At 58.1% G+C, this 20,286-nt stretch overlaps 2 protein-coding genes across 7 annotated transcripts in view; one reads left to right on the top strand and one right to left on the bottom strand.

The window, feature by feature from the left end:
• The window catches only part of MACROD1 (mono-ADP ribosylhydrolase 1), a 150,880-nt gene that overhangs the window by 63,006 nt on the left and 67,588 nt on the right, over window positions 1-20,286 (bottom strand).
• The window catches only part of FLRT1 (fibronectin leucine rich transmembrane protein 1), an 86,062-nt gene that overhangs the window by 33,955 nt on the left and 31,821 nt on the right, over window positions 1-20,286 (top strand). For 3 of the 6 annotated variants that reach the window (XM_055312374.1, XM_055312356.1, XM_055312389.1), the window contains exon 2: window positions 13,112-13,223. The exons of 1 other annotated variant lie outside the window; for it this stretch is intronic. The gene's annotated coding sequence lies outside the window, so the exon portion shown is untranslated. Of the gene's footprint in view, window positions 1-197; window positions 4,717-8,224; window positions 13,224-20,286 lie in introns of those variants that run through there. 2 more of the 6 variants (XM_055312380.1, XM_055312365.1) reach the window with 2 other exon arrangements.

Below are 20,286 nucleotides of genomic sequence, written 5' to 3'. Positions count from 1 at the left end.
TGAATTGGCAAGAGTCACGCTCAGGGAGCACTGGCAAGGGCTCTGCCTTCTGTTCAGGTGACGTGGCACCTCCAGGCAGTGCCAGAAACCCCTTTGGTACCAGGCATTGGGGAGCTGGCAGGGAAGGCTGTGCCAACCCCACCCAGGACCCACCTGGCCCCCCACCCTTCCATCCCGCCTTCTGGGACCCTGGTTGGTTCATTCCCTGCCTCCAGCCCAGCTTCTGACAAGGCCCCAGCGGTTGTAAGATAAAGGTGTCCACTGCACTTGCCTTCCCAGGGGGCAGCAAGAAATAAAGGAGCTTGGGCATGTTAGGACCTAGTTGGGATTGGAGCCCACTGTAAGTGTGAAGTCCTAGGGTAATGGCTATCACACATATTTACTGCTAAATGGATCTTCCAGCTGCCCTGTAAAGCTGGCTGGGTCAGCATTCCCATTTGATTGACAAATATATGGAGGCCAGACAAGGTCAGGCACGGTGACAGGGGCTCCACTGGCAGAGGGGCTTTTGCCTCTAACTCCTCCACACGGCATGGTGAGGCCAATTTCACTTTTCTGTCTAAGTCTCTGTTTCTCTTCCCACTGAGGGCAGAGACGCCAGGGCTGGGCTGGCTGCCAGGCTAGTGCCCATAATGCGCTTGGAATCCAGCTCTACCCTTACAGGGATCCCCCGCCCCTGTTGCATGTACCGTGGGGCTAGGCTACCAAGCAGCCCTCCCACCCCGGGCAGGGCCAGCCTCTGGGGGAAGGTGCTCAGAAGTGGAGGGGGCTTGGCAGGAGGTAGGTACCCATGTGACACCGCCCGCCTTCTTCTGGGCTGGAGCGGCCCCAGGTGCCGACAGACAGCATTGGGAACATTATCTGGAGCTGCCTTTCTTGATAGTACCATGTGCTAATCAGTCTGGGAAAGAAAAGAAGAGGGAATCCCCAGGGAGCAGTGGCAGGGAGGGGTGAAGAAGGATGGGGCAAGAGATGCAGCTGAGGAGACTGGGGGTGGAGGTAGGGGGTGGGGGAAAGAGGAGTATGAAGGTGCAGGCGGCAGCCCCTTCCCCAGCCTTGGAATGCACCGTGATAGAGCAGAAAGGCACTGTGTGCATGTGTGTGCACGCATGTGCATGTGCGTGTGCGTGTGCGTGTGTGTGTGTGTGTGTGTGTGTATGTAGCAGGGGGCATGGTGGAGTCTTCACCTGGAACCACAAGCCCATCTGACACCCGAGACAGCTCTGAATGGGGAAGGGAAAGCATTGCCAGGGCTGGCTAAGGTGTGGGCTGTCAGCTGTGGGCATCTGGTGGGGCGGGGGTCCTCCCTGGATTCAGCAGGGCTGCTGGAGGAGGGGATGGCTATTAGGGGGAGCACAGCCCCTGGAGGCCCAAGCAGCACCCCCAGATATCTGGGGGTGGCCAGTTGTAGTGGGAGGCCAGGGCTGCTGCCCCTGTCCCACAATGGTCTGGCCCCATTTTGGGCACGAGTGGGCAGTCCCCTCTCTGCAATGACCCGGCAGAGCTTGGCGTTGGCATGGGAGGGCGTGCGGTGATACCCCTGGGCCAGGCCTGGGCCTCACTTAAATGCCTTGCTGGGGAACCTCCTCAAGCTGGCGGCACTGTGGACGCAACAGGCTTCTTATTGACAGTCATTAAGTCTTTAGCAAATGGTTTAGAGAGAAAAAATAGCCGTGATGTGGATTTATGTTGACCTCAGCTGTGAAGGCTGGCCGCTACCCCAACCCTCCCCTCCACCCCCCAGGGGCCAGATCAACGGCCCTCGTCCCTCGGCAGGGGAGCAGGTCGTGAGTGGGGGGGATCCAGGAGACAGGCGGAAGCTGGGGGCCTTGGGGAGGGTGGCGGCAAGCTCCTTGCCAGGCTGCTGCCACTCCCGGGGGAGGAGCCGCCACCACCAGAGCCAGAGCCTGAGCTGGAGCCAGAGGAGCCGGAGGAGCCGGAGCTGGGAGCTGGAAACCTGCTTCTAACCTGGGCGGGCCTGTTGGGGCCCAGGGGGCCACCCAGCTGATAGGGGGCAGATTTAACAGGACTTTGAAAAATAAAAAAGGTAAAACAGCAAACGGCTGCCCGCTCCTCCTGCTGCAATAAAAATGGATTTATTTGTTCGTGGAATGAAATTTAATAACTTTGGTGGGAGATGAGGCGTGAACAATAATAGTTTTTTTGCTCTTTCTCATTTTGGAGCGGGGTAGGGGGCAGGGGGGAGAGGAGAAAGGAGGAGCAAGGCGGAGACCGTCTGGGACACTCTTGAGGGGGGAAGCCGGTGCTCGGGGCTTCCTATCCTCAGAGCTTGGTTAAGTAAACCCCAGAGGGCTGTCTGTATTCATTGCTCCAAAGGCACAGTCCATACAGTTCCTTGAACCTTCGTGTTTCCCATGCTGGCCATACTCGTGTCTTTATGTCCCCTGTGCACCTGTCAGCGACACCAGGCCTTTGTCCCTGCTGGATCCTCCACCGACCCTCCACAGAGGTGCCTTTCTGCCCTCTTCATAATTCTGTTTGTTCTTTGGAAGTAGCCTTCCAGCCCCCACCCCGAGATCCTCATCAGCACCATTTCTCTCAGGGAGTCCCCCCCATCTTGTACCCAGTGCAGGGCTGTGAGGTGCTCCCAGACACTGGGATTCCTGGGGCCTGGCACAGAGCAGCTCTCTGGCAATAGGTGTTGAATGAACAAATGAGTGAAAGTCAAGGACGGAGACTACCTTTCTCCATAACCTGGGGCTGGGGCTGGGACCAGGGCAGGTGCTGGGCTGAGGCCAAGGAAAGAGTCCCTTCTCGTGGGGGCACCGGGGTGGCTCAGTGGTTGAGTGTCTGCCTTTGGGTCAGGTCGTGATCCTGGGGTCTGGGATCGAGTCCCACATCGGGCTCCCCACAGGGAGCCTGCTTTTCCCTCTCCCTGTGTCTCTGCCTCTCTCTGTGTATCTCTCATGAATAAATAATCTTAAAAAAAAGGGGGTCCCCTCGCCCATATCCCAGGTGGCCACTGCTTCTGGACTGGACTGGGGCCAGCCTGAGGCCTCTCCCAGGCCAGGGAGTCTGCTCCTGGAAACCACTGCTCTTCCAGCTACAGCTTGTGCTACTTCACCTCTCCGGGCCTCAGTTTCTCCATTTGTGAAGTAGTTGTGGTGATGCCATGAGACCAGGGCCCTCTGTCAAGTGGGTGGCCCTCTGTCAAGCTGGGCCACTTGCTCTGTCCTCCCCAGGGCATGTGGGACCTAAGATTATGGGGACACAGATCTTCAGGGGGGACCTGAATAGGGACTCACTCAGGCCAGGCTGTGTGAAGGGGCTGGGAATGGCAGGAGGCCAGGGGTCAAGGAGCTCCCCAACATGCCCAGTGGCACTTCCAGGCTGAGGCTCCAAGGCCTGGAGAGGCCTGAGCAGCCGAGGGGGATGGGCCGGCTCCTGAGCTGCCCTGGCAGGTCAATAACAAAACAAACGCACTATTGACCAACTGCCTCGCACTAAATCCTCCCGGCAGACAAGATGATGTGAGCCCAAATCGACTGCTGAACTTATAACCCGCTCAGCCCTGCCCAGCCGGCAGCCAGAGGAGGCAGGGGTGGGGGGCAAGGCCTCCCCTCATCCCAGGATGGAGGGGCTGCACCTACACCCATTGCACAGATCGGGTCCCTGGGAGTCAGGCACAGGGACAGTAGCCCGTTGGGTGCATTTGGGCAGCACCCTCAGGGAACGGGGGTTTTGGAAGCAAAGCGCAGAAACCCCAGATGCTCAAATTAGGAGGTCAGCTGATCCAGCTCTTTTGTTTTTAAGAATTACATCACTTCAGATAAATATGCAAACATACACGTGGCGCCCCTCTAAATTACAGAGCGTAATGATAAACCACACTCTGAACCCACCATGCAAATTAAGCCCAGCAGTTAAATGCCCTGACTGCTGGGTTAAAATACCAGCCGCACCACTTCCTGTTGTGTGGCCCTGGGCATGTCACTTTACCTCTCTGTGCCCAGGTCTCCACAACCATAAAATGGGGGTAATAAAGAGCACCCCACCCTGCCGTGGGTATAGGGTTGTTCTGAGGATGAAATAAGATTCTGAAGCACCAGGACCACAGGAAGAGGTGACTGTTCTCAGAACTGGGGGTTTATTTCTTCCTTGTTTTCTGTCGCAGCCTTATCCCATGTGTGGTTCAGGGCTCTCTCACCTGGTCTTCTGAGGGTCTGTGAATCCCCAGACTCCTGTGTAAACCCCAAGACTCCCGTGTAAATATCTGGTAGGGTTCATATGTTCCAGGAAGCGGATCAGATTCTCAAGATGAGCATTGCAAAAGTGGAGACCCCTGATCCGTCCCAACTGCCCCATTGGATGAAGGGTTCTAGGGCCCAGAAGGGGGTAGAGCCCCGCCCACAGTCAGTTGGCAGCAGAGCCAGGAAGCAAAGCTGCTGGTGGCTCAGAGCCACATGTAGGGAGCTGAGGAGGGGGCCAGAGACTTCACACTGCAGGTTTCTGGGGGCCATGGGCCCCTCGCACAGGCCCCTGGGCTGCCTGATGTTGAGCACCTATTGTGTGTCGATGGCATCTGGGTGGGACCAATGGGCCATCTCCTGCCACTGCCACCGCCACCGTCTTATGGTCTCTGCAGATGCCCCTTGCCCCTCTACTCTCCTCTCTTTCAGAGGCAGCACAGGCCAGGGTTCCCAGAGATCTGCCTTTGAACCCTACTTGCCATCTTCTGGCTTTTGCTCTGGCCAGGTTAGTCCGCCCCCGAGGGCCTCAGTGGGCATTGGACAGATGGACAGAACAAAACTGGGAGGCTTGGGGAGGATTAACCCAGGTCATATGTGGTGCTTATTAACTTCTTCTCAGTTAGCACTAGTTGCCACCCAGCCCGGGGACAGGAGGCAGCCCCAAGACGGCCCCAGTGCACATCTGCGGCTGGGCTGTGAGCCTGTGTGGTCTGGCGCATCAGATGGAGTGTGAGTGCGTGTGTGTGCGTGGGTTCTCGCCTCCTAAACACAATCCTCGGGGAGTAAAAGCAGGGCCTTGGCAAGGTAAACACTGCAGCTTCCTGTGGGGAAGCCCGGGAGACTCAGGAGGGGAGCTGTGGGGGACCCTGAACCTTGCAGGAGCCAGAGCCATGGCTGGGACCTGGGTCTGGCCAGGCTATCTCTGGCCTCTGGGGTTGGAGGGCTGGCTGGGCTGAGAATCAGGGGAGTGCCTTCGAGGTCCAGGCACCGTAAAGGGGAGGCCCACATTCCCATCCTGACTACACCTGGGGTGACCTGACCTATCTGCCTAGCCAGTCAGCGCGATGTTGGAGGGAATACCTCCTCCCACTCTAGTCCTGCCTCATCCCAAGGAAGAGTCATCTAGAATGTCACAAGTAGAGTGAAGCCAGCACAGGGCAACTGTCTCCTTTTATGATGGAGAAACTGAGGCACGGAGAAAAGTATGACTTTCCTAAGGCCCCAGAATCAAGTTTGTGAGGGTGAGTCCTTCACTTTTTCGACCTCCTGAATTCCTTTTTTTTTTTTTAAAGATTTTATTTATTTATTCATGAGAGACAGAGAGAGAGAGGCAGAGGCAGAGGCAGAGGGAGAAGCAGGCTCCATGCAGGGAGCCTGACATGGGACTCGATACGGGGTCTCCAGGATCACACCCTGGGCTGCAGGCGGCGCTAAACCGCTGGGCCTTAGGGACTACCCTACCTCCTGAATTCCTATGCATCCTTCAAAGCCCCAGCTCTGGGAGAACTTTTCCTGATCCCTGTGCTCTCACCTTCAAGGTCTGCAATGGCAGCTTTCTTTCATTTTTTAAAAATATTTTATTTATTTATTTGAGAGAGAGCAAGCACGAGCAGGGAAAGAAGCAGAGAGAGAAGGAGAAGCAAACTCCTCACTGAGCAGGGAGCCCAACTGGGGACTTGATCCCAGGGCCCCGAGATCATGACCTGGCTTACAGCAGACACCCAACCGACTGAGCCACTCAGGCACCCCATGGAATGGCAGCTTTCTGTGCCAAGCCCTTGCTGTGTCCCCTCCGTGCCTGTGGGATCCCACGTGACTCTCAGAACAACTGTGGGAGAGAGGACCTGACCTTGTGGTGTAAAGGAGGAAATGAGCTCAGAGAAGTTCAGTTTCTGACCGAGGACACACAGCAAGTAGGGATGGACAAGCGACTCTGACGTCACCTCTGTGCCCTCAGCCTCCCTCTCTGCATGCACTCCACTGCAACCCTTCTCACTTCCCCGAGCTGGGCTGTCCTCAAGGGAGGACCCACAGCCTTTCAGTTCATCCAGATGGTCAGACTCCCTCTCTCCCAGAAGCCAGACATTGTTAAACTGCCTTGTAGATATCGAATCAGATCACTCCCAGGATCCCGGAGCTTGGGGTGGGGAAGGCTATAGTTGCCACAGTGATCTCTGGCCTCACTCTGGGATCCCGAACACCTCCCCCTTTCCATCTTGGGAACCTCCTGCATGGTCAGAGGGGATGCCATGCTGGGGCCCAGGGGTTACTGCCCCATAAGATTAGTTGGGTTCTTGAATTCCCTGGGGCTGAAAAGGGAGGTGTGGGATCCCAGCCATCTGCCAGGTTGAGAAGGGGTGTCGAGGCCTTGAGGAGGCCTGGTCTCCCACGATGGCCCCAGAAAGCACTTCACCTTGGGCTTCTGCTACTCAGAGAAAATGGGAGGCAAGGCTGACCCACAGGGGGGTTAGAGGGGGCCCGCCCAGGAATCTGGCACTCTGCACAGGCTGGGCCTCGCCCTCCCGATGAGCTCCTGTCACTGGGTCTTAACAGAACCCACCTTTGCCCTGGTGGCCCTCCTGGGTCTGAACCATTCCCAGGCTACCATCTAAAGGCTGACACTTGGAGCACCTCATTTGAGTGGGCCCCAGTCACAATCCACTATCGTGTTCATTCCCTAGATGGTGAAACTGAGGCTCAGGGAAGCTGAGTCACCCAACCTGGGCTGGTCGGTGGCAGAGCCCCAGGCAGGCTCAAACAGAGGCTCTGGCAGAGGTTGGATGGATCATCGGGCCCTGCTGCTCCCACCCTAGAGGGCTGGATTCTTGTCCCATTCCATCCTGATTTGAAAGGGCAATCTTGTGCTCCCGAGAGGCAGGGGGACAGCAAGGTCCCGAACCCGGCCCTGGGCTGTGGGAGGCTGGAGGGCCCACCCAGAGGTCCTGTTGCTCCCTGTTCTCACTGCCTCCTCGCTGGTGCCCCCCACCCACACACAGGCATCTCCCTGAAGCACTGACCCTGCCAGTGGCCTCCTCGCCCTGGGGCCCTGGTGAGACTACAGAGGGCCTCCACCCCTGACCCCAGTGACCATCTAGCTCCTGACCCAGTCTCCTGTCCCCCACTCTCCCTGTGCCCCTTGCTCTTTCCAACCCAACCTGTAGATCTCTTCCTCATCAAGGCTCCACGATCCCACTGCAAATGCCTCCCCCCACTGAGGTGTCCCCAGACCCTCCATTTCCGGGCACCAAAGGCACCCCTCCCTGCATGCTGGTGTAGCAGCTCCAAGGGTGGGACAGCTTAGGACAGGACTGGAGGCCCCCAGGTCCCCAGAGCAGCCTAGCACTCTGATCCCTGATCTGTCTCCAGGACCCAGAGCAGTGCCTGGCAGGTCACAGGCTGGCCATATGCTCTGGGTGAAGGAATGAATGAACGTTTCCTCTGTGCTGGGCCCTGGGCTGGCGCTGAGGATTGAGAGAGAGCTGACTTTGAGATTTTATTTATTTATTTATTTGAGAGGGAGAGAGAGAGAGAGAGAGAATGAGAGAGAGAGAGAGAGAGAGAGAATGAGAGAGAGAGAGAGAGAGAGAGAGAGAGAGCGAGCATACAGGCAGGGGGAGGGGTAGAGGGAGAAGCAGACTCCCCACTGAGCGGGGAGCCCCCCATGGAGCTCAAACCCAGGACCCCGGGATCATGACCTGAGCTGAAGGCAGAGACTTAACCGACTGAGCCGCCCAGGCGCCTTAGGGAGAGCTGACTTTGGTGTTACTGCTCTAAGCTTTCAGACAGTATCAGCTCATTTAATTCCCACACAGCCTTTGGTAGTAAGCACAACCGTCATCCCCATTTTCCAGAGGAGGCAGCTGAGGGTCAAGTGAAATTGCCCAAGGTCACACAGCTGGGAAGAGGCAGGCCCTTCCTGTCTGCTGCAGGCAAACCTGGGACGACAGGGGAGGTGGGTACCAGAGCGGAGGCTGTGAAGGTGCGGCCAGGAGGGAGCAAACACTTGCCCCCCCCCCCCCCCCCGCTTTAGCAGATACACTAGCCAACCCAGGGAGGTGGAGAGAGACCTGCTCCAAGGAAACAGAGTGGCCAGATAGAACAAATAAAAAGACCAGATGTCCAATTAAATTGGGGTTTTAGATAGAAATAACCAATAATTCTTACAGCATAAGTATATCTCATGTGATCTTTAGGACTTACTTATACCAAGAAAAAGTGTCTGAAATATACATTTAAGGGAGCTCCTATATTTTATCTGCCAGCCCTGTGAAGAGGTGGAAAGGACCTTAGGAGTTGAGCGCTGGGCTGTTGTGTGAGATTCAGCCCACTTTGAAGCGAGAGAAACTGAGATCCAGAGCAGGCTGAGGCTTGTTAATTGACAGAGCTAAGGCGGGAGCCAAGACCTGGACTCCCATCCCTCTTACTCAGTGGGCTGCCCTGGGAGGCCAGGCCTGGTGTCGCCCCCACCCCACAGCTCAGCAGAGCTGCCCTGGCCCCTCTGCCAGGTGCCTGCTGCAAGCCACAAATCACGGGGTGCGAGGGGCTCATCCTGCTTGGCCTCCCCTCCACCATCCCTCTCCTGCTGCTCTGCCCATGCTCATCTCCTCGGCTTGGGGCTAAGACTTCCTCACACAGGAGGATCTGCACGGAGTGAATTTTCACAGTTGGGTTATCACCTCCTAAAAATAGGGCTGAATGATGGATGGGAGCTGTCGCCAGGCCCTTGAGCTACGGGGCATGGGAGTGAGGGAGGGGGATGGGCCAGGGTGAAGGGTCCATAGACACCCTGGCCAGGGCCGTCAATCCCAGGGTGACTCCCTGGCCCCGTGTGGGCCTTAACCCACCTTCCCTGGCAGTGAGGAAGCTGCTGTGTGCTTGAGGTCTTCAGAGCTGAGTCTGAGCCTCTGGGAGGAGCCACCTGGACAACACCAGGCCAAGCGATTCATCTGCACAACTGGTGCCCCTGCCGAGCAGCCAAGAGGGTCTGAATTCAGGTAGGGGTGCGGCCATGCCTGGGAATCAAGGACCTTGTCATAAGGCTGCCCTGCCTGCTCCCTTCCCCAGCTGTGTCCTGTTCTTCATTGTTTTAGCTTCTTGGCTTTCTCTCTCTCTCTCTTTTTTTTTTAATATTTTATTTATTCATGAGAGACAGAGACACTGAGAGAAGCAGAGACACAGGCAGAGGGAGAAGCAGGCTCCATGCAGGGAGCCTGATGTGGGACTCGATCCTGGGTCCCCAGGATCACACCCCGGGCCAAAGGCAGGTGCCAAACCACTTAGCCACCCGGGAATCCCCTAGCTTCTTGGCTCTTAAAGACTCATCAGTCTGGCTTCAGGATTCAGGTTGTTGAGAATCTGTAGAGACGTGGCTGGGCTTCAGGCTGCAGATGGGAAGGTGGGGGGCACGGGGGCTCCTTGCCTTCCACACACATACATACACACTCAGCCCAGGCAGTGATGGACACACAGACACACACCTCTCTCCCTTGGTCTGTGGAGACACTAATATTTAAGCATGGGTCTGGGTGTCAGGACTCCAGGTGGTGTCCCTGTTCATCACTGCAGTCACCTAGCACTGGGCCAGCCTTCCTGAGGGAGGACCCCAACACCCCATAGCAGGCTTGGGCCTCTGGCTGCCCAGGAGCCCAAGAAGGCTGCTGCTCAGCCAGTTGAGCCAAGAGCTTCCGGAGGCAGTGGATGAGCTACAAGAGACCATTCTGGCTCCGATGGTGGCAACAGCATGTATGTTTAGACCCTCAGCACTTCTGAGGATTGTGGCTAAAGCTGGCTGAGCCTCTGTGGGCCTGTGCCTGGCCTCCTTCTCCCAGGTTCTCCTCAGCTGGGGTCCCAGGGACTCCCTCCACACTCCAGGCCTGGGAGGTCCCCTGTTGTCTCTGGGAGGGGCCTGTCCCACAGTCATGCCTGCAAGTCCTCAGGTTAGCACAGAACACCCTCCAGGTGTGCCCAGTGACAGTCCTCCCCTTGCCTCCTCATGCTCTGTGCACTGCCCAGCCACAGATGCCAAAAAGACACCGCCCCCCAGGAGATAGGCATACTGCTCTGCACATGTCCGAGATGTGTGACCCTTGGCCTTGGTCCCTTCTCCAGCCCAAAGCCCGCCCCACCCTGTCCCATCTGCATCTGTTGGCCAATACTCTCTGGGGGTGAGGCGTCCTCGGAATTACGATATTAAATGCAGCTGCACCGAAACATGGCCTCAATCCAATTATGCCAGGAAACAAGAGGAGCCGCTTAGGCTAATCCGGTTATTCCGCCCCGGCTTCCCTTGGCAGCCCCGTAGGGATGCCCAGGAGGAGCAGCCGTCTGGGTGGGCAGCAGCAGGACCGAATGCCTGTCCCACTGCGATCTGCCAGGTGCACACAGCTCCTGCTGGCAGGGAAGCCATGGGGCCGTGGAGATGCTTCTTGGCTCCCAGCCGGGTGGGAGAATCCATCGATCATCCTACAAATGCTTCCTGAGCTCGGAGCTTCCAAGTGCCCCGGCCTCATCTGGACAGGGGAACCTGGCACTGAGGGGAGAGCCGAGGCTCTGCCCTCAGGGAGGGTACCTGGAGCCGGGGAGACAGGCCAAGAGTAAAGCCGAAGGTGGTTTCAGATCAGTGATGGCAGGGAGGGAGAAGCCCAAGAGCGGGTGACACGGAAGCCAAAGCCCAGGCCAGCCATGGGGGGCTGTCTGGCAGAGAGAAAAGCAAGAGCCCAGGGTGGGGAAGGATCGGGCAGGCTCCGAACGGATGGGGGACCGAGAGATCGAGTGCAGGCTGGGAGGGAGCGCAGCTCTGCTCTCGGGAGGTGGATGGGTCTGGGCTGTGGCATGGGGGTGGCACGGCTAGCCCCAAGCAGGGGAGGGTCAGGGCAGGGTGGGAGCTGCAGGTGGACAGGACAGAAGTTGTACCGAAAGGATTTATTTCCTGGTGACCATGTTGGGGATGAGGGTGTGGGAGGCCCCACAGCCTCTCCTTGCTCCCACCAAAAAAGCCTGGCAGTCCTTGCAGTGCTTTGTGATCACGGGGGCTCGCCCACCACTGGTGGGTACCTTGGAGCACTGCGGAGGCCTGAGGCTAACAGACTGGCTCTGCCCTCCGGAGGTTGCACTTCAGGGAGGAGACAGATCTGGAGCAAGAGCTTACCCATCTGCAGGAAGGGGAGAACTATGGGGAGGTTGTGCAGGGGCAAAATCCAGGCCAGGCTGGGGCGAGGGGGATCGGGCATAAGAAGAGGGCGGGGGGCAGTACATTCAAAGGCGGGGAGGGGTTAGAGTGTGGCTGTCCCACCCAGACCACTGAGGACCACTGAGACCCCGGAACAGGCAAGCAGGAAGCAGGAGCTGAGAGCTGGGGCTCCAGGTGGGTGTTAGGGCTGCTCATAGAGCCAGGTGTGGGTGGCCTGGGTCAGAGCAACTGCAGGACTCCCAGAGGAGGGCAGAACAGGAGCATGGTGTGCTCATCAGCCCGGTCACAGCACACAGCCTGTGGGGGGCACCCCACGGGGCTCCCCAACTCTCCCCAAGTCCCCACACCAACATTACCACAGTCTGCTTAAGGTCTACACTTAATGATTCTTCTCCACTCAGTTGCCATGAATCTGTTGATCCCAGGGTGTCCTGCCTGTTGGGGACTCAGGGACATCACAACACAGGGGTCCTGGAGTCTGAGCTGTACGGGTGTGGACTGTGTCTGGTGTTCACCGGGGCCTCATGCTTCTCCCCTTGAGCCCAGCAGGAGAGGGGGTGGCCCAAGCCTGTTCCTGGGTGGAAGTTGGCAGCTCAGCACCCCTGACCTCAAGGTCCCAAGCCAGTTGGACAGGGCTGTGCTTCTCCCCATCTGCCTCCTCAAGCAGCTGAGAAGCCAGAAAGAGGCACAGGGTCCGTTCTCCCCAACTCACAGATGGGAAGATTTGAGGCCATAGTCCCAGGGGCTACTTGAGGAGGAGCTGGGGCCCGCAGTGGGGAGTTGTACATCTCACCGGACTCCAGGCCCTCTCCTGGGCACCACTTTCCACGTGGTGTGTTAATGGCTGTGCAGTCCCCATAGCTGTGTCAACAAATCAACCATCCACAGAGTCGGCACCACCTCCCAGAAACAGATTATAAAGTGGGAGCTCCTTGGGGTCCCGGGCTGGAGCCGAGGGGCTGGGGGCAGGAATGGGTGGGGATCTCTGCCTGCCATGTGCACCCCCCCAGAGGGGTCTGGCCAGCCTGTGGATCAGGGGAGCTGTGCTCATCTCCCCAGGCCCCTCCTGGCTGTCAGACCTGGAGCCCCCTCTGGGAGGAAGATGATTTGGGAAGACAGCATGGAGGGCTGGGAACAGGTGATGGTGGGAGGAAGCCAGGCCCTGCTCAGTGCAGGCTGAAGTGATAATTGGGGCTTGGGGGCAATGGGGAGCTGGGCCAAGTGACTAAAACGCTGGGCTGGGGCCGAGAGCCAGTCCTGGGGAGTGAAAGAAGGCCAAGAAAATCAGAGCTCAAGGCCAAAGTGGGGTTCACGTTCAGGTGAGATGCAGGGGCCAAGGGCTGAAGTGTGCCCTCTGGGTGTGGGCACTAGGTGGGAGGGGGAGGGTCCCCGGCCTGGAACCCTAGACCTCAGCTATTCTCCACCCTGTAGGCTCTGGGCACCCCATGCAGGGCAGGTGGGGGCTTAGGGTGTCCCAGGGGCTAGCTGCCCCTTTGAGAGGAGTCTGGGGGGTTCCTGGACCTGGGCATCTGAGAAGGTTGAAGACCCCCCACCTCGCCCAGGCCTTCTTCCCTCAGCTCGGATTCTACCAGGACCCAGAAAGCACCAGCACTCAGAGAGGGGCCATGCTGCGCCCTCCACCGGGCACTGCTTTCCTCCCCTACCCCAGCTGTCCTCAGCCCGACTTCTCTCCCTTTATCTTCTCTCCTAGATGCGATAGCTCCATGTGCTATTTGCACCTCCAAGCACTGAGTGCCGGCTCCACTTCCCTGGCATCTTCCCATTCACGAGCCTCTGGACAGCATCAGTATCCTGGCTGACAGGTGAGGAAGCCGAGGCTGAGAGCTGAAATGACCCGACATCAAAAATCAGTAAAAAGTAGGATTTGAACCCAAGCCTGCCGGCTTCTGAGCCTGGCCTATTCCACCCTACCAAATCCCCTTCTCTTGATCCTCTCTTATGAGGTTGTATTTCTGTAAGCTGCCGCAAATCCTTCAGGACGAGATGGGAATAAATAAATAAATACATAAGTAAATAATGAGAGGTTGCAGCCAGATGCCCACACCCGGTCACAGCCTGGAGCGGGAGTCAGTGAGGATGGGACTGTTTTCAGGTCCTGCTGCTAGTGTGTGTGCAGGACAGGGAGGTCTCGAAGCTCCCCAGCCCTAACACTGAGGCTGCAGAGCTCAGGGGTGAGTTAGGAGTGAGGGTGGTGGCACCTGCCAGGGTGGAGGGAGGGCGGGAGTGTGGCCAGCACTGGCCTGGCTGGGATGTGTGCACAGTATGTGTGGTTTGGGAGGACTGCCTGGCTCCTCTGGGGCTACTCACTTCTCAAAGCCCAGACCCTGTTATCATGCAAATATGTTGACACATTAATCCTTCCACCCCTGTAAGCCTTCCACAGGAGGATTAGCTCAGCACTTGCAAGGGACAGAACTGAATCCCCAAGCAAGAGGACATGGGTAGGCCAGCACAGACTGGAGCAGAGGGTGGGAATGGCTGGTGCAGTTGGAGGGAGGCCAGATTCAGGTTCCCCAATCCCTGGGGGTCTGAAGAAAGGACTCAGATTCCTGGTGGGGGGTCACCAAAGTATAAAAGAGGCCCCCAAGGGTAGGCTGCCCCCTCCAACACCTTGGTTTTAGCTCTGTGCCAGAGCGTGGGGCAGCCTCAGCTAAGGCAGGAGTTGGCGACAACCCGCTCTTCAGGGCAGAGTGGCCCCAAGTGCAGAGCTGTGGGGAATCTTATTACATAGCTGAAGGAGAGAGGTGCTGTGTTCAGGCCCAGCTTTTACTGGTCCCTCAGGAGGTGGGCCGGAGGTGAGGCAGGATGGTGGTATCTGCTAGAATCTGAAGCTTGTCTCTCCCCATTCTGCGTGTAGCTGTTTGAGTTAGTGCCTATGTGAGCATGTGCATGTGGGAGGATGTGTGCATCGTGCACAGGTACATGTGTGCACGAGCACGCTCACCTTCCACAATCCGAGATTATTGCAGCCTCCCTGCCCCTCCTCCAGCCTCCACTTCAGGCCAAAGGGACTCAGCCTCGGAAGGTGACACGGCTATTTCCGCTGGATGCCTGCCAGTGGCAGCATGGGGGGTGTGTGGGTGTGTGTGCGTGTGTGCGTGCTAGGGAAGGATGCTAGGAAGGGATGCTTCTGTCCCCCAGTGGAACAAAGGGGTCTCTAGGTCCTCCCCTGCTTCTTTGTTGCCTGAGCCAGCCCAGCTCCCCCTTCCCTCTCTGTGACACTCCCTCCCACCTTAGACAGGACCTGGAAGGTGGCCGAAGTTGCAGGGGACAGTGGGAGGAGTGACCTAGGCAGCTCTGGGTCAAAGGGCCTGTGCTTGGGTCATCCCTGCTGACCTCTAGAGAGCTCCCGGGCAGTTTCTTCACCTCTCTGAGCCTCATTTTCACATCTGTAAAATGGGCGCACATTGCTAACTCAGGAGAGTGCCTAGGAGGGACCCAGCATGTGGTGGTGGGAACCGTGAGAACGGTGACAGTGACAAGGCCACTTAGGAGGGAATCAGCCAGGAGGAAACAGGGTTGTGCACAGGGGCTGCTCTGTCCACGTGCTTCTGCCACCATGTCCCATGCCTTGGGAGCCCCGGCAGTCTTCCTTATCCAGCCAGACTGAGCAAACCCAAAGCAGAGTGAAGGAGGGACCCTCCCCAAGGTCCAAAGAGGTGAAGGGGGGGATCCTATGTAGGTACCATGTTAACCCTTTACATTACCATGTCAGCTCACAGCAGTGGGTCCCATTTTATAGACTGTCCCATTTTACAGATGAGAAGACAGGCTCTGAGAGGTTTCATTGCTTGCACAAGACCCCCCAGCATATCTGGGATTCAAGCCCAGCAGCTGTGCCCCAATGTGGGGTGGTCAGGGTGCCAGGCACAGAGGGCAGCTGGCCAGGGCCTGAGTGCACACGCAGGGTGCCCAGGGCTGCTCCCATGGCAGTGGGGGCTGGTGGGCAAGGTGAGGCTCTTCTGGAGGCAGTGCTGTCCCTGGGGACACACGGTGGCCCTGCGGAGGCAGTTCCTGCTCGAAGCCAATCCTGTCCTGTTTAATTTTGAGCTGAAGTGCAAACAAGCTCAGTGCCCCACTGCTCCCACCCCAAATCAAATTCACTGCTATGATTTCTCTGCGGGCGGCGGCCTGCCTTCCGGGGAGGGAGAGTTAGGGGAAGGATGGCACCAGGGCTAGTGGGCAGGAGCCGGCAGGGATCAGACCATTTGTCTGGGGGCAGCTGGCTTGGATGGCCGGGATCTTCCACCCAGATTAAATTTTAACCCAGCTCATAAATCTTCCAAGTCTGTCCCCTGCCACCCACCCGCCGGGTCTACCACTAGCTGTAGCCTAGGCAGGCCCTGGGACTGCCTGGTCCGGTGTTCTGGGGCCACTAGTGCGTAGACCAGCCAGGGGTCCCACTGGCCATCAGCCACTCGGGCTGGCTCTGTTCCAGGCTGAAGCTTGTTGTCATCAGCCCATGGCCCTGAAGGCCAAGGCTAGGGTTCCAGTGGGGCCTTCAGTGGGCTCCACTGTTGGACCCACCCAGGTTCAAATCACGGCTCCACCTTCCACCAGGCAGGACCAGCTTAGGTCCCTTGTACATAGGGATGTGCGAAGGAGTAAGGGAGGTGATGTGATAAAGCCCTGGGGCCAAGGAAAGGGGGCTCCTCAGGGGCCACCACCAACCCGGGCCCATCAGAGAGGCAGCCTGGGTGCACCTGCCAGTCCGCACAGCCCCTGCTCCCACCAGATGGCGAAGTGGCCTTGTCTGCACCAGAGGGCTGGGAAGCCCACAGACCTCCCTCCTTTGGTCCCCTCCCCCAGAGCACTGGGGGGCAGGCATTTTGGGTGTGACTGGAGATGGGTCTGGCTGGGAGCCTGCATGGACAGTGTGAGCCCCCAGGGCTGGGCTGGGGAATGAAGGGCTGGTCTCCCTACCCCAGACCCCCAGGTCCCCAGGAAGGGTTGGCAGGAAGCTTTCCTTATTTATCTGCTGTTTTATGGAGGTAGAAGGTACACAATCAGCCACACCAACCGAGGCGTACAGCTTGGGAAATTTTACACATCATGTGCCCTGTGACCATCTCCCGCTCAGAGGATAGAACATTCCTGTGTGGCCCCATATCTCCCCTCCCCCAGCTTTCTACTCTACAGTACAACCCGTGCCTCCTCTCCATGCTCCCCTGTGGCACCCCACTTCCCCTCGGGATGAAGTCCAGACCCCACACCCCAGCTAAGGGCACCCCCCGCACCCACCACCCTCCCCTACGTGGGCTTCTCTCCGTAGCTGCATGAGGTCAGCCTTCTCCTGCCTGCTGACTCCTGCTCAGGCTCCAGGAATCAGACTGTACACGCTCCATCCACGTTTAGGGAAGAAAGGGGAGGAGGTCATGCCCACAGTGCAGGGGACAGCACTGAGGGCTCCGTGGCATGCCCAGGTCCCCAGGCAGCACGAGAGCAGTGGTAGGACTTGCAGCCTCTCCCTCTGCCCGTCCTATGACATCTGCAGCCCATGGGAGAGACCTGCCAACTCTTCCTGACCCTGCAGGGGCTGACATCATCCACTGCCCACCATGAAAGGGGTGTGCGGAGGCAGCCAGGGAAGCCTTTGCCATGTGAGGCCCCTTCTCCGGCCCAACCCCCCATCTGCTGGCTGTCACCTCCCTGGAACATGTCCGGTCCTCACGTGGGGTGCGTGGCTCACCTCAGTCCCATTCCTCAACTTTCACGAACCCCGGTCCACCTCCCTGTGCTGCTTTTAACCCCACCTGGTGGTGGCGGCCACTCCATTACCTCCTGGGGCGGCTGCCATGATGATCTACACCCCCCCAAATGCATATCTGTCCTCTGCCAACGGCGCACAATTAACATTCCCACCAGTAAACGATGCAGGCCATATTTCACCCGCACCCAAGTGTGGACCACAAAGGCATTAACATAAATGATGGTGCAGTTAAGTGGGGCCTGGATTTGCATGTCTGGCAGCAGCGCACCTGCACGGGGCTTGCAGGCCAGGAAAGCTGCACAGCCTGTCTCCTTGGAGCCTCCGCCCCAACTCGGTGCCCAGAGCTGAGCCCTCTGCCAGGACCCCAGGGACACAAGGAAAATAAGCCTGCTGCGATCCTCTCCCAGATGGAGGTGGATGCTGCTTCTGCTGCCTGGGGAGGGAATATGGGTGTGGACTAGGGCATTGGGGTCACACTTCACGGCGCTCCCCACCCAACTTCCCTGCTCCCCTTCCACACACTGCCTGGCCTTCCCAGATGAGGTCAGCCCCCGACAGCCTGGGCTCTGTTCTCCCCAGGGCTCCCACTTAGGGGCAACAGGGAGGGGTCCCTGGGGGTGTCTGACTCCCACCCAGCAAGCTGTGTTCTTGGGAGCCAGGACAGGCTGGGTCAAGCTGGGCATGCCCCCCACCATCACCACCCCTTGCTAGAGCTTAGGCTGGGAGGCAGGGACCCAGGTCCCAGGCCACAGATGCCCCAAGGTGACAGCAGCCAGCAGAATGGGGACAGCGTCAAGCCAACCTGGATGGGGATGGCTGGAGGCTGGAGGGGAGGCTAGACTCCTGCCCAGCAGGGCCTTCTCCCTATGGTGATCCAATGACCACTTCCCTTGGGCTGTTTTGGAAGTGAAGTGGGGGCAGGCTAGGACAGACGAAGGCTTAGCTCCTCACTTCTGGGGCAAGGGAGAGAGCCAGGTCCTGTTGGGTGGGGAATCCGGGTCTCTTCAGCTGCTAGTGGGGTGTCCCAGGAGGGCTCTGTCTGAAGTCACCCCACCCAGCGTGACTGCACAGAGAGGTCTGACCTTCACTGTGTTCCCATAAGCCCCTGCCTCTCCCGGCCTCCTCCTCTGCTCCTCCTGTGTGCACCTGGGTCCCCTAGTGAATCTTCTGCCCCCACCCCAGGGCCCCAGGGACTCTGTTACTCAGAAAGTGCTCAGCAAAAATAAAGTTGAGCCACTTGGGGGAACTCCTCCAAGGTGAGTCGATAAAAGTTGCTGCCTCCTCTGGAGAGGGCCCAGGCCAGTGCCCTGGGGAGCTGTAGCCAGGAGACAAAGTGGGTGCATCAAGAGGCTCAGCTGGCAGGCAGAGCTGGGGAGGGGCAGCAGGAACACTGCTCCTCCAAGGCAGAGAGGCCTCGGACATGGCTGCTCTGGGAGCTTCAGATTCCTCACCTGTGAGAGAGGCTCCTGGTAGGGCTGCCGTGGGTGAAAGTGAGCCTGAGCAGAGAAGCCAGCCTCTCCTTCCCCTTTTGCCCAGGACAGCAGAAGGCTAACCCCACTCTGACCTGCAGGTGGCAGCTGGGACGATGGCCATCAGCTGTGGGGCTGTGTGATGCCTCAGTCCCGAAGCTCCCTTGGGCAGAGCTGCCCAGGTCAGGGGCTCTTCAGGAAGTATCCACATGTCCCCTCCTCCCCACTCTGGATAGCTCCGTGCAGCCTCCACGCCAGCCCCGTGGCTTCTGTACCTATCTGTCTGGCAGGTACCCACAGAGCCCAGCACTATGTCACATGCCCTGGGACGTCGTTTGCTTCTTGCCCCTGTGGCTCCAGGGCATCTAGCCCTTTACGATTTGTCTCTCCTGGTCTGGAGCAGGTCCCTCCTCCTCTCTGGGTTTTAGCTCTCCCATCAGCACAGACTCAGAGCCAGGTTGCCTGTATCAGCTGTGTGATCCAGGGCCAGTCACTTAAACTTTCTGGGTCTCAGTTGCCTTATCTATGTAATGGGGACATTATGCTTCCTTGGAGGGTCATTCAGAGTATGAAACAAGTCCGTGTGGAGAGTAAAAGACTTTGAACATGCGTGCATGGCATGCAGTAGGCTCTCAGTGGGTGAAGTAACTATTCTGTTATTACAGGGGATCAGAGCATATTCACAAAGTCACGGGTATTGGTGTCAGGAAAACCAGCAAAGGAGAGTGAGGCAGGCCCCACCTGCTGTCCCAGAGACAGATGCTGAAGCTGTCGAGAGGATCACCCAAAAAGAGAGGGGATGCGGCCAGAGCACCCCAGCTCCACCAGGCTCTCCTCCCTCCCTCTGAGCCGCCGGGGCTCCCCATGGCTGAACACAGCCAGAAGCCATGGGTGTGGGAGTCCGCCGGTGACCAGCATCCTCCTGGTCCCAGAGCAAGAGGGGACTGAGCTGAAGGGAGAGCCTTCACAGCCCTTTGAAGTCCCACAGGCCTCAGAACAAGATGATGGTGGGTGGGTGACGGTGAAGGGGGTGGCCTTTCCTGTTGGTTGAGAACACCCATGGGCTCTAGGTCAGAAAGAGCAGGGTGCAGCCTTGACTCTGCTATTCACCAGCTGTGAGACTGGGGTGAGGTGGATAACTGTCCCAGGTGCCCGAGGCCTGTGCTGAACGAAGGAAGGTCACAGGAAAACCAGGGCCTCAGACTCCTCATCTGTAACACGGACTAGGAGCCCTCTGGCTGGTGGAGTGGGACCAGGATTCAACACAGGAGAGGTCCTGGGAAAATCAGATCACACCCAGCAGGGCCCGTGGGGTGAGCGGGCGGGTCTCTAGCTCCTGCCCGCTCTCAGGAAATGGATCCGATGGTGTTTTTCCATCCAGGAGCCTAATAGTCAGCAATAATTCACCATCGCGTTTCCCAGTGGGTAGGAAAGCCACAAATAAGTAAATTCAGGCAGCAGGGCACAATTACTGAGCCCAGTGCTTTATTTCCCCATCTCGTCTCCAGCCCCAGCTGGCATCGGGTCGATAATAATTTATGTTGCAGCCCCCGCAGCAGAGGGGAGGTGGCCAAAATGTGGTTACGTGTGTTGGAGTCCCCCTCTCTGTACCAGCTGTGTGCTCACAGGTGGCTGTGGGAGTGGGGGTGGGGGGTGTGTGACCAGGGAGGAGGGAGAAAGAAAGTC

The sequence above is a fragment of the Nyctereutes procyonoides genome, unplaced genomic scaffold, assembly GCF_905146905.1.
Source record: "Nyctereutes procyonoides isolate TBG_1078 unplaced genomic scaffold, NYPRO_anot_genome, whole genome shotgun sequence".
NCBI classification, from domain to species: Eukaryota; Metazoa; Chordata; class Mammalia; order Carnivora; family Canidae; genus Nyctereutes; species Nyctereutes procyonoides.
Note: the sequence above shows the minus strand (reverse complement) of the source record. Positions and strands in the feature narration are given on the sequence as shown.